Raw genomic sequence first — 12,316 nt, forward strand, 5'->3', positions numbered from 1 at the left:
ACCTGCATGCTTCTGAAATTATAATTATTAAATACAATTGAATTATATTTATTTATACAGACTTGATCTATATCTTAGATACATACTCATGATGCACTTATACAGGTTGAGGCTCATAATAGGCCCGCTCATAACTTATACAAGTTGCAGAGAAAATGAGGGGTCAAGCGTTCCGATTGATCAATTAAAATCGGAGAAAAACCGAAAAAATTCAACAATAAAAACAATTATAATTTAGTAATTTATGACAACTAAAGGCTAAAGGTTGGCATAGAGGTAGATAATTATATCAGCTTGAAGTGTGCGAAAGGCAGGGACTGTGAGATCATTAGTTTTTGTACAATTGCAATTTCAAATTTTTTCTGCACGTAAAAGACGCGGCGTTTTGTACGCTTCCTCTTTTGCAGCCACTACTTGGACGCTCGGTCCTTTACACCGATGTTCAAATGCATTTGCATACATTTAAATTGCACAGGTCGGATACAAGCCCAAGCCATGAAATGCTCTTAGAAAATAAGTCTAGAAATGCGAACTTACTTTTGAATTTTGATGCTGGATTTTTGTTCCGGGCCCTTCTATATCCTAGCTAGACATATGCTTGTAGCCTTATTTGGGAAAGTTTGCTCATCATGATTCTTTATCTTTTGCTGTATTCTTTTATCTTAATATTACCGTTTCAAATTTTTTTCGATTTTAAGAACAACGTGATTTTCTTACTTTTTTTGCATATTTTAATCCTCTGTATCGAACACCGGTATTAAAATATCTTTCTTTTCCATATCGTCTACTTTAATCTTGAACTTTCCTTCTTGTTCAGATTTTTCTTCTTCTTTTGATTTGATCTTTTTACTAGTAGTCTACTTTTAGCTTCTCTGACAGTCAAAATGTTTCCATTTCACGGAAGATGAACCATATGCCTTTTGATCTAGTGGATGACCTCTTGATAAGTTACGGTGTCATAACGCGTGCCTGGTCTTTATTGTAGTTGAGTGCCAATGTATCGACCAGTGTGACTGTGCTACTGTATCTACTGGTGTGACTGTGCTGCTGTACCGACTAATGTAACTATCTGCCTCTCCTGAATAGGTCGGTTTGCTATCGTATCGACGGACCTGACACTTTATATCACCTTCTCTCTTCGGCCCCAAACTTTCTCTCGCCGCTCGTCATACTCCTACTCCTACACTCATACCACCAAAAAATCTTCAAGCATCCGTTTTACCACTTAACAAGCTAGATAAATATTTAAAGAAAGCAATAGAGATTAAAGTACGAACGGATTCTGAGGCTCTAATACTTTTGCTAACTTGTTAACTCAGCAATTGATTATTACAGATTTTAAGCTTAACACATAGACCGAGTTAACAAAGTAAAGTAGTAGACTCTCTAATTCAAATGGATGAAAACTATTGTCAAATAAAAACCAAGCTGTCGACTTGTTTAATACGCGTGAAGGTATTGAAAAAAAAATCAGAGACGAGATTCTCAAACTCGTACATTTATAAATAACTTAAAAAAAATGACGAAAGAAATACTAGAAATTGATATCAAATGATCGACCATGCATTTAGTAATTCAAAAACCGTAAACAAATATTAATAACAAGCGTACTAAAAAATTTGTAAATCAAATGCACATTTTGTATTAGAGTATATAGAGTGCGTAAGTGTAAGTGACACTATAAGGTCAATAAAAATGTCGGAATTGAGTATTTGGTAGTAGGAATACGTAAGAAGACGGTATTTTTTTATTCAAATGCACAAAAGTCGATTCTATACAAGTATAAAACATGTATCTCGAGATGCGTGTAACATCACACTCATAAAAGTGCGTAGAATCAACTTTTCGCACGTCTAACGAATGTAACTTTTTGATACAGGGGCAGAAAATGCAATTGAAGGTACATTTCACGCACGCTGTGTCAAAAAATCACTCGAAATAGTATTTAAAAAATTGAAATTTGAAAAGCACAATTTATGCATATCTTTAAGGAAAAAAAAATGAAAATACAAAAGAAGTACAAAAATAAACAACTGACAATAAATAAATTGTGAATTTAAGAAAAAAATAAATAAAGCGCACCAACAAGTAAAATAGATGAGAACCCAAACAGTATAAAATTGATAGTGTTAGAGTTACAATTTGTTAGTATTACACTACGAAATTTAGAAAATTGTGAAAGATAATTTCTAAAAGAATTCCTACTGTGAATGAAAAAAAAAATAAATATTGAATTCAAAAAATACAAAAAATAAAATAAAATAAAAAATGTATACAACTAAAGAAATGGATGAAAAAGAAAAGAAAAAAAGAATTCCATAAAAGTCTAATGCAAAAAAAAAATAAAAACAGAAAGAATTTAACAAAAGAAAAAATAAACTTTAGATATTTAATTAGGAATAATCGTATGGAAGTCAAAAGAAACAACACATTTATTTGTAAATACAGAATCAAAGATAAAGCATGACAAATTCAATATCAAGCTTTGTAGTTTGTATATAGCATGTACGAGCATGAATAAAGATTTACGTGAATTCACTTATAATAATAAAGCCATAAAATTTAACAAGAATTCGCATGGATCATTATTCACGCTAAATAGATCACAGAATTAGCAAATATTAGCGAGAAACCATGTTTAGAAAAAAATGATATAAATACTATCATAAAAAACAAAGAAAAACAAAGTTTCATGGAAATATTGTGTTATGATATAAAGCGATTATTAATATACAAGAAATTGTGTGAAGGGCATGAAAATTAAAATTCGTAGATACAAAGTATTATAAAACGAAGAAATTCGGCATAAAGACATACAACAGACGATCGACAAGTAATTTTCCATCACAAAAACACATCGCAATATAGCTTCTACATAACGATACATTGTAGCAACCGCTCTTAAGCTGGCTGGAATATTATGTCAAGCCACGAAAAATTTCGATAACGGGGCTGATAAAGCTAAGGGCTCGATGAAAATTAAACAGCAAATATGAGCACACTAAGAAGCAAAAGAATCGGAGCCCTCAAAGAGGTCAAAGGTCTGAGAACAAGTACACGGAACTGGTGACCTTATACACCAGAGCACATGGGTGGACAGGAGAAAGCTAGCAACCGGAGCAGCCTATTGCTGATAAAAGGAGTGAAACAGCTTACCATGATTCATCATCTTCTGTCATCTAAAAACAACAAACAAGTCAAACAATTCATTTGAATGTTCACATATTTGTAGTAGGACAGACCTCATCAACGTCTAATCCAAAGTTATTCGCAACTGAGTGCCAAGCCGATTTATCAAAGGCACTGAGATGTGCGAGAGAGACAGAACAGCTTAAACAGAGCTATCTTTAAAATATGTGAGACATTGGTGCTCCGTACCACCAATAAACACACCAACGCTACCTTTGCGTCCCAAGACACTTGTCCTCGGCATATTTAAGCTAGCTTCGGTAAGCTAAGTGACCTTGAAACCCATTCATTCACCAGCTGCTTTACTAATAACTTCTGGTGACATTACTGCCTAGCTTGCAACACCTCGGCAGTAAGCCTAACAAGACCCAAGAATAACATCAGGGAAAGAAGAATCGAAATATAACAGACCATCACCAGGGCCTATTATCAGGCCGCCATTAAGGCCAATAAAGAATTACCAAACGAACACCACCAAACCAACAGTTGAGGCTAACCTTAGCAGAGGAGTATAAGATGTCAACGCAGTTGTAAGTCGACAAAGAGAAGGAGTTGGGTCCTCGCCTGTAGGCCATGTTCAGGGAAATGCAGGTGCTCGTTGCGGCAACAAAAAGAATCCTCGAAGAAGAAGAAAAAGCCTTTAAATCGGAAAACTTGAGAATTAATCTGTCGGTGGTCTAGAAAAAAATTATTGTTCGTATGTTTTTCTTTTTTTTTTGTTATAAGCTAGTAACGCTATAAAGCGATTTTTTTCTTTTAGTGTCCTCCACACAATTCTGCGTCTCGAAAATTTGTTAACGTAAAAAAGCGACACGCACTGCTCTCTCTCTCTCTCTCTTTAGCGCTGCGACGTCCTTTTTTAAAAATAGAATTTTTTGATTTGCTTTCGTGCTATTTTTCTGCCGAAAATGAAAAGTTTTTGATCAAAGACATTAAGACGGCAGCGCTCAAAAAAGTGAAGAAAGTGCAGTATGACTATAGTAAGTAAGAAGTTATAAAGGAGAGAATGATCGGGATTAGTGTCTCAGCTGTCACTTACAGTTCGAGTTTGCACTATATAATTTTGCGACGAACATAGAACTCTTGTTGTGAATTATTATGGCAGTAGTATGGCGTAACCCTTTTTGTTTAAGCGCAAATATAATTTGTAAATGCTGCATTAACCAATTAATTATTATTGTTACATAAATGTTAGAGTCTCTCTTTGTAAATGAATTCGTAGACTTCAATCTCAACCTGCTTAACTTGAAATAATTGTCCAGAAGAGTGGCTAACACGCCCATCTCAGCACAGATGCCCTCTTTGAAAAGTGAACCAAGCCTTTCCATATCCAATATACTATGTTACCGAAGGATTCAATGAGGTACTTTTACGTACTTTAAGTCAAAATTTTAACACCAATATACGCAATTATATGGAAACGTACTGAAAGGTACAGCAGCATACATGAATTCAACTTAAAACTATAATTGTTATTACAATCTGCCATCGAAGTCCTCGCGATAGTTGTTGCTTTGGTTCATCTTCACGGCTTGCTTGTGGTTGCTTCTTCTAGTGTGCCAGTGCGAATTATGCCAGCTTTTATTCCACTGTGTTGCCCGCGAATAAAAAATCTTATTGCGTTCAGTTCTATTTCGTGCTCTATACCGTGTCTAAGTCTGTTTTCTCTTTCTGCTGCATCTCGTATTTCTAACTCTATTGCTTTGACTCTGTTCGAGAAGGTGATAAAAATGTAAAATCTCGTTCGTTTGGCTCTTTGAAATACTGGCCTTATAGACCATAATCTTTTCCAGAAAATGCAATTTTCAGGCACATGTAAAATACCACCATCAGCTGTCCTTAACTTTGCAAAAGATTTGGCGTAAGCATTAGTAACTGACAAATGTCGAATCGTAATCCTTTTGCTATAACTGCCTGGAGTGGCCTATCCTTGTATGCAAATCAAGTGTTAGGTGGAAACTTGAAGAGTTTCCCCTTTTGTGCGAGTTTGCCTATCTGACACGCTCTACAGGTGTCCAGGGAGTAATCTGGTCAGGATTCGTGTCCCTGCCCACAAATGTTTTCTTTTCTTTTTGGTGGTGGTCCAAATCAATAATTGAAAAGCTTACCTTGGGTTTATTAGTTGAACACGTTCCTAGATGGCTTGCTCTTCCTTGTTCTATTTTTTTTCTCCCTTTAATTTTGGAAATTTGGAGTGAGTGGTTTGGTGAGTGCAATAGCTGGGTGCTCTGAATGTCTGTATAAAGGAATGAAAGGAAAGTAGAATTTTCAGAAAATGTCCCGGTGTTATTCGGATTTAAATTCTAAAAGAGTAAGAGAGGGATAAATGACCCGGCTTTAAACGATTCATTTATCCAAGCGATAGGTTATAGACAAGTAAAAGGAAAAGATATGACAGCAAAATTTTGAATTACTTACTTTGTCCTATGCTGTTCGGGTTGCTGCTGTCAGCTGGAACTCGTAGAAGGGCAAAAGATTTCGGAAAATAAAACACCTAACACGATTTCAGAAAAATAATATATTAAAAGATATAGGTAAATAGATGCGTACTTAGCGCAAAAAAAACTTTATGCGTACAAGCACGAAATATAAAATAACTGATGCGTATGTAACACCCAACGATGCTACTGCACTATATATTTTTTTTAACTACACCTTTAGCCTGCACTTTCGCCCTGTCGGTTGCAGAAGGCCCCTTCTCGTGGTTACACATGGGCTTTTATAGGTGGATGGAGGTATGGAAAAGGATAGGATGAAAGGTTTGTCTTTTTTGGCGGTGCTCCGAAAATGCGTCGGCGTCCCTTCTCCCCGCAGTTAATTTATAGCTTATCGGGTGGTCGCCGCCTGTCACCTACTTGCGAGTGTAATATCTAACGATGCTACCACACTTATTTAGTTACTACACCTTTAGCCTACACTTTGAGGATCTTAATCTTTGCAATAGATTTGACATCAGCATTAGTAACTGAAAAATTTCGAATCGGTGTCCCTTTCGCTATAACTGCTTGGAGTGGCCTATCCTTGTATGAAAATCAAGTAACAACTTTTAAAGGTCACTTGGTCCACTTCTTTTTACGGCCGTGTAACATCCAACGATGCTACTGCGCTTATTTTAAAACTACACCTTTAGCCTGCACTTTCGTGCAATAGCTGGGTGCTTAGAATGTTTGCTTAATGTAGGAATGAAATGAATGTAAAACTTTTAGAAAATGACCCGGTGTTATTCGGATCACTTATCCAAGCGATAGGTTGTAGAAAGGATTAGAGGAAAGTTAAGACAAATAATTAAAAATCACTTTGTTACTCGTTGTCTGCTACTTGGGTACTTAGAGATCCATAGATGGATGAAGACTCTCGGTAAAAATAATAACCGAATACACACAAGTTCAGTTTAATTTACTTTAAATTTTAATTAAAAATATGCGTACTTAGCGCAAATACAAATAAAATCGTGTGTACTTAGTGCAAATCTAAAACTACGCGTACAAGCGCTAAAATAAAACTTAACGCGTACTAAGCGCGAATTCTACTGAGCTTACTTAGAGCCGGGACCGGAGTGATGAACTGGAGTGATGTTTCGCAGCACGAAGGGCCTAGAGTCCTCCCTTCTCGATGTTGTTGAGGTCGCGTTCCGCCTAGATGCCAAAAATTAGCAAGTGAGAGAAGCCGTTATATCTGAGCTGTCCCTCACATACGCCGAATTTCCGCATCTTAGTTTAGTTTTGAATTTTTTACATATAGCCACTCTTCTTTTCGATCAAAATCTAGAATAAATAATATTATTTTGATAAAACTTCCATCACGCAAACAAGCTATTGAGTTATTACTTCGCTTATTTTTTTTTTGTTAGCTGAAGAATAAATGCAATTATTTTTAACAATGCGTGAGTACATTTTTGCAGTAGGAGATACATTAAATTGATTTTTTTCACCTAGTAATATTCCTTTTCCAAAGTATCTAACATCAGACATTTTTAAATATTTTATTTTATTTTTAGACATTAAATTAACGCAAAACTTTTTGACGTCATCAGATATTAGTGGATTCATTTGCAAGTTTCATTGTTTCATTTGCAAAGTTCGTACACTATATGCATGAGGTTTAGTGAACTTATGATTTGTAAATTAACACGTTTGGCACTATGTGTGGCTTTTAAGAGTTGATAATTACCCGATTCAAAAGAAAAAGTCCAGTGAGTCCATAATGGTCCCCAATCGTAAACACTTTTACAAATGTGGAGCAATTGGTGAATATTATATGTCATAGCAGATTTTGAAAATAACTCTTGAGTTTTTATAACAAATTCATGTAATAAACGATCAGCATGATCTAATTCTGTAAAAGTAAAATTATCAGATAATAAAATGTGTAGACTCTCTACGAGTAAACTCCAGTACTTAATTAACTTGTTTGACAATTTTAAGGAAAACAATGGGAGACTGTAATACAAAATCCAGTTTTCCCAATGTCTAGCTTTCCAAAAGCCTCTTTTTACTAGAGGTTCACTTAAACGACTAATTTGACGAGGAGCTTTAAAAGTCTGTAATACTGTGTCACGTCGGATTCAGTCTTTTAGAACCAAATCTGCTCGTTTTAATCTTAGAAATCTTCTCAGTAGAAAATTTTCTAAGAAGAACGTCGCTCCTTTTTACCCTTGCGTTGCCGCAAATAGGTAGGGATGAGCTAGTCGCGAATGGTGTGATCCGGGAATATATATATTTTTTTAAAGAAATAATGTTATTAAGAAGAAAGAGTGCTATTTTTATTTTTATTAAAGATTATGCAAAAAATCTAAACAAGGAGTCTGGTTGTATGATTTTTGTTTAGAAGTTTGACTAACTTTGGAGCGACTGCTAAACAGAGACAAGTCCTGAACAGTCACCTGCAAAAGTTAGTATGGTTTTATGAAAAAGAAGAAAATTTCGCGATTTTAGTATTTTGTATTCAATACTGTGATTAACAGGATAGATATCCTGATCGGCAGGTTGAATTACAAATACTTTATTCAAAACTTTTTAGATTTAGCGACACTAGATATAAGAACTTTATAGTCAACCGGCACTTGACTCTACTTCGTAGCGGAAAAGAAATGACTGTAAACCACACAGTGGTGGGTACAAGGAAAAGATAGTACAGAATAAAATAAATGAAATAATTTTTACTTACTTTTTTATGTTGTTGTTGACCTGCTGCTTGGGCTGTGAGATTCTGGTTGCACATATTAGCATTGTGTCCAGGTAATCTGCAAATTTGACAGAAAGTATTAGTTGATCGTTTGAGTTCGAGTGAGTTGAGCTATTCGATTTTTTAAAGAATAGCAAGAGCTGGCTGGATGACCTACTCTCTGACAAATTTGACAAATAGTTTTAGGTCTATTTGCGTAAGCATTGCTAGAGGTAGACATTCTTTAGCCGAATGACCAATTTTACTGCACAATTGGCACGTCTCAATAGTTTTGCAGTTGCTAGCAGTGTGACCTTCGGTTTTGTATAACTGACAAGTAAGTTTCATTCTCAATATGCTCTTTGCATGAGCTACGCAGTTATCAAGAGTGTGACCTTTTGTATTACAAAATTGGCATTCCTTTTCTTGCTCGGACCCACAAATACAACTAGTATCATCCGGGCTTTTGCAAATTTTGCAGGAAAATACCTTTTTAGTACCCAAATTCGTATCACCCCGCCCGCGTAAAGCTTGCTGATTAGCTAATTTCCTTTCTATTGTTACGTCCGGGCGGCCGCATAGAGCGATTACTCGCACGATAGAAATAATTACAAATTCCGAGTCGACGAGACCTTTTATTTAGCGCAGCCCGCTCACGCGATACCGCCTAGGGTAGATAATGTTTACGTACAATATAAAAAAAAAAAAAAAAATACGACTGTAATTAACCACCACTGCCGCCGGTACGCTCCCTTAATCATGATTGGCGATGCTCGGCCCGGTCTGTGGGAGTGACCGCTTGTGCTCAATGTCTTCCTGACCCTCGAAGTTATAATTTTCGTGACAAGTCTTCGAATAGTGAAGCTCGATTTTTTTTTGTTAGGAATATAGTTAGTTCGATTACGACGACCTTGTTCTGATTCGTTTCTTTGGTGGGCAAGTGCCCTTTTCTTTATTTATTTTTTTGTCACATACATCGAATTTACTTTTCCCTTGGGCAAGCGAAACAGTACGAGTCTTCTTGAGTTGAGAAATCTCGTTTCCGTTTTTCTTGCTGCCGGTTTACATAACTTTACTAACTGTATACTTATATGATTATTAATTTTTCTAGAGTTATAATTTTTGTTTGCTTATCTAATATCTCAAGCGATTAAGTGACGCGCGAAGTGGATGAGTGCGTATGTTATTTTGTTTATCTTTGTCCGTCTTCTAGTCGCTTGATTCACATAACTTCTTAAGTATCTCGTCGAGAAACTTGACCTCGCCTCTAATCACGTCGCTCGAGTGCGAAAACGCGCCGCAGGTTCTTACCGTTCTCTTTATTTCGACTTTACAGAATCTTACGTGCGTTTTCGTAAATTCATTTATTTGCAACAGTTTTACGAATACTCGCGTCGTGTTTAATACCGGAATTTCTATATCGCATTCTCCGACGTTAATTAGCGAGAAAGTTGTTAAATTAGAGACTTGCTGCGAACAGTCATATGCTATTATCGCGGCACCGCCGATGAAAAGTTGAGCTATCGTTGTTAGCCACAAAATCCACATGTTTATCATCTGTAATCATTGTAATTAGTTCATTAAACGTTATGCGTTCTCTTTTTTTTATCTAACAAACATTTATGTGTATTGTTTAGCATGTTTGTCAGTTGTTTGAATGTACCGCTAGCTGGTTCTTGTTTTTATTTGTCGTCGTTTTATGGTTATTGTGAGCGGGCAGGTAGCAGGAAAACAAGAAAAAAAAATTTTTTGAAGCTTGTGTTTGTTGGTGATCGCGTACTTCTAGAGTACGCGTATTCGTGTCTATCATAATGGCGCGTGTATGCGTGTTGGTGATCGCGTACTTCTAGAGTACGCGTATTCGTGTCTATCATAATGGCGCGTGTATGCGTGCTGGCCTGTAGCGTGTTTGAAAAAAATTTTATAACTTGCACTGAATGTGATTTAATTTTTTTTACTGTGCTTCTCATGCATTGTTTACGATGTGCGTACGGTTATGTTGTAGTTCTACTTCTACTTAGTCTTATCATTTTCGCGTAGCCTGTTTGCGTGTACGATTTTTTCTTTAGTCGCGCTTATTTGTATTTTTACGTTGCCGTTGGGGCTCACGTCGAGCACTGTATATGGTCCTTTATATTGATCCTCGAATTTATGCGGTTTCGGGCCGCTTAGTAGCCATACGTGGTTTCCAATTTGTAGTGTTTTAATATACTCGTCGGTCATAATATTGTTTCGCCCTCTCCTTCGCTTTAATCGAGTTTTCTCTCGCCGTCGCTTGGAGACTATTAAGTCGGGTTACCAGCTCCCTCATATAACCATTAAAGGTTGGTAATAAATCTTCCTCCTCGAGTTCGCCTTCTTCCGGCGTGCGTGCTAGCCTCCCGAACACAAATGACTTTCCGTATTAGTGCGTTGGTTACAGTGGATAAATCAACTGTACTTGTAGCAGAAAATAATAATCTTTCGACCTCTTCCAAGAGCTTAACTTGCTGTAGGCATTCATTTATAATATCCTCCATTTTCACAGTTGATATATATTAATAAAATAAACAAAATATTGTTTAATTTATATATTTTAATGCGGATATTTGTGATTGATATTGTAAAGTAAATAAGATAAAAGTAGATAAAAAAGATCTATTCTTAACCAGCAGATACGACTAAACGAGTGTTGGATGGTAAAACAGAGGTCTAATGCCCAATGTGGGAGTAGTGTGCGTGTGCCTACTACTTGACCACTGTCAGATGTGTGAGCAAAGCGCGAGAGAAAAAGTTAGTGCGACGTGTGTGTATGCAGTAGAGAGAGAGAGAGAGAGAGAGAGAGAGAGAGAGAGAGAGAGAGAGAGAGAGAGAGAGAGAGAGAGAGAGATAGCTGCTGTGTCACTAGCGTAAGAGAGAACCGATTGGTCCAAGTGGTAAAACAGAGGTCTACTGGATACCTGCGGATGCGACTGCATGAATGTGACTAACGTAAAAGAAATTCGAATGATCTTTTTGTAAGAGCGGTCGTTAACAATGGTGTGTGTATGTGTGTGTGTGATTTTGTGTGCAAGAAAAAGTGGAAGAGGAAGAGGATTAATAAATTAAATAATACAAATGTTATTAAAACTTTGTTTTATTTTGGTATAAAAAAATCTGTTTTTATACTTATAATTACAATACTAAATAAATTCAACAAAAAATACAACTTATTACAAATCTTATCGTATTTTTGAATTCTTACTCGTTTTTTCTTTATTTTGGTTTAAGGCATGAGGAACATTTGAGGCTAATTTTTTAATTTCTCTTAAAATTTTTTCATGATTACCTTCATCTTTTTTAGTTTTTTTACAATTTTTTGGTTTACTTTCAGCTGATTTCCGTTTCTTTCCTTTCTGCTGCTTCTGAGGTTGTGTGTGATTGATAATTGCAAGAATGATTTTAAATGTTTGTTCATTTTTATAAGTTCACTCAATATATTATTATTTTGCTGCTGTAGTCTTTTTACCGACTTGTAACATCCAACGATGCTACAGCGCTTATTTAATATAAATTACACCTTTAGCCTGCACTTTCGTGCAATAGCTGGGTGCTTTGAATGCTTGTTAAAAAAAAGAATAGAAATGAAAAGAAATCTTCTAGAAAATAACCCGGACTTACTCGGATTTAAGTTCTAGATGAGTGAGAGAGGGATAAATGACCCGGTGTTATCGGTTCATTTATCCAAGCGATAGTTTTAGGAACGATTTTAGAGAAATTAGGACAGTTAATAAATATTTTACTTACTTTTTCTTTCTGCTGTTCACCTGGACCTCGTTGAAGGAAGGTTTTGTCACAAAATAAAAACACTACAAATTCTATTTGATTTTAGGTTATATATTAATAAGATAAAAATGGAAAATATGCGACTTAGCGCAAAAACTAACACTACAAATTCTATTTGATTTTAGGTTATATATTAATAAGATAAAAATGGAAAATATGC

At 35.8% G+C, this 12,316-nt stretch overlaps 1 long non-coding RNA gene across 1 annotated transcript; it reads right to left on the reverse strand.

The window, feature by feature from the left end:
* Positions 1-2,309: 2,309 nt before the first annotated feature.
* LOC116417428 lies at positions 2,310-11,177 on the reverse strand. Its single transcript, XR_004227689.1, has 3 exons — positions 8,356-11,177; positions 7,360-7,524; positions 2,310-6,953 (listed from the first exon to the last, which is right to left on the reverse strand). It is a non-coding gene; the product is annotated as an uncharacterized LOC116417428 (long non-coding RNA).
* Between the last annotated feature and the right edge of the window lie 1,139 nt (positions 11,178-12,316).

The sequence above is a fragment of the Nasonia vitripennis genome, chromosome 4 (assembly GCF_009193385.2).
Source record: "Nasonia vitripennis strain AsymCx chromosome 4, Nvit_psr_1.1, whole genome shotgun sequence".
In the NCBI taxonomy this organism is placed as follows: Eukaryota; Metazoa; Arthropoda; class Insecta; order Hymenoptera; family Pteromalidae; genus Nasonia; species Nasonia vitripennis.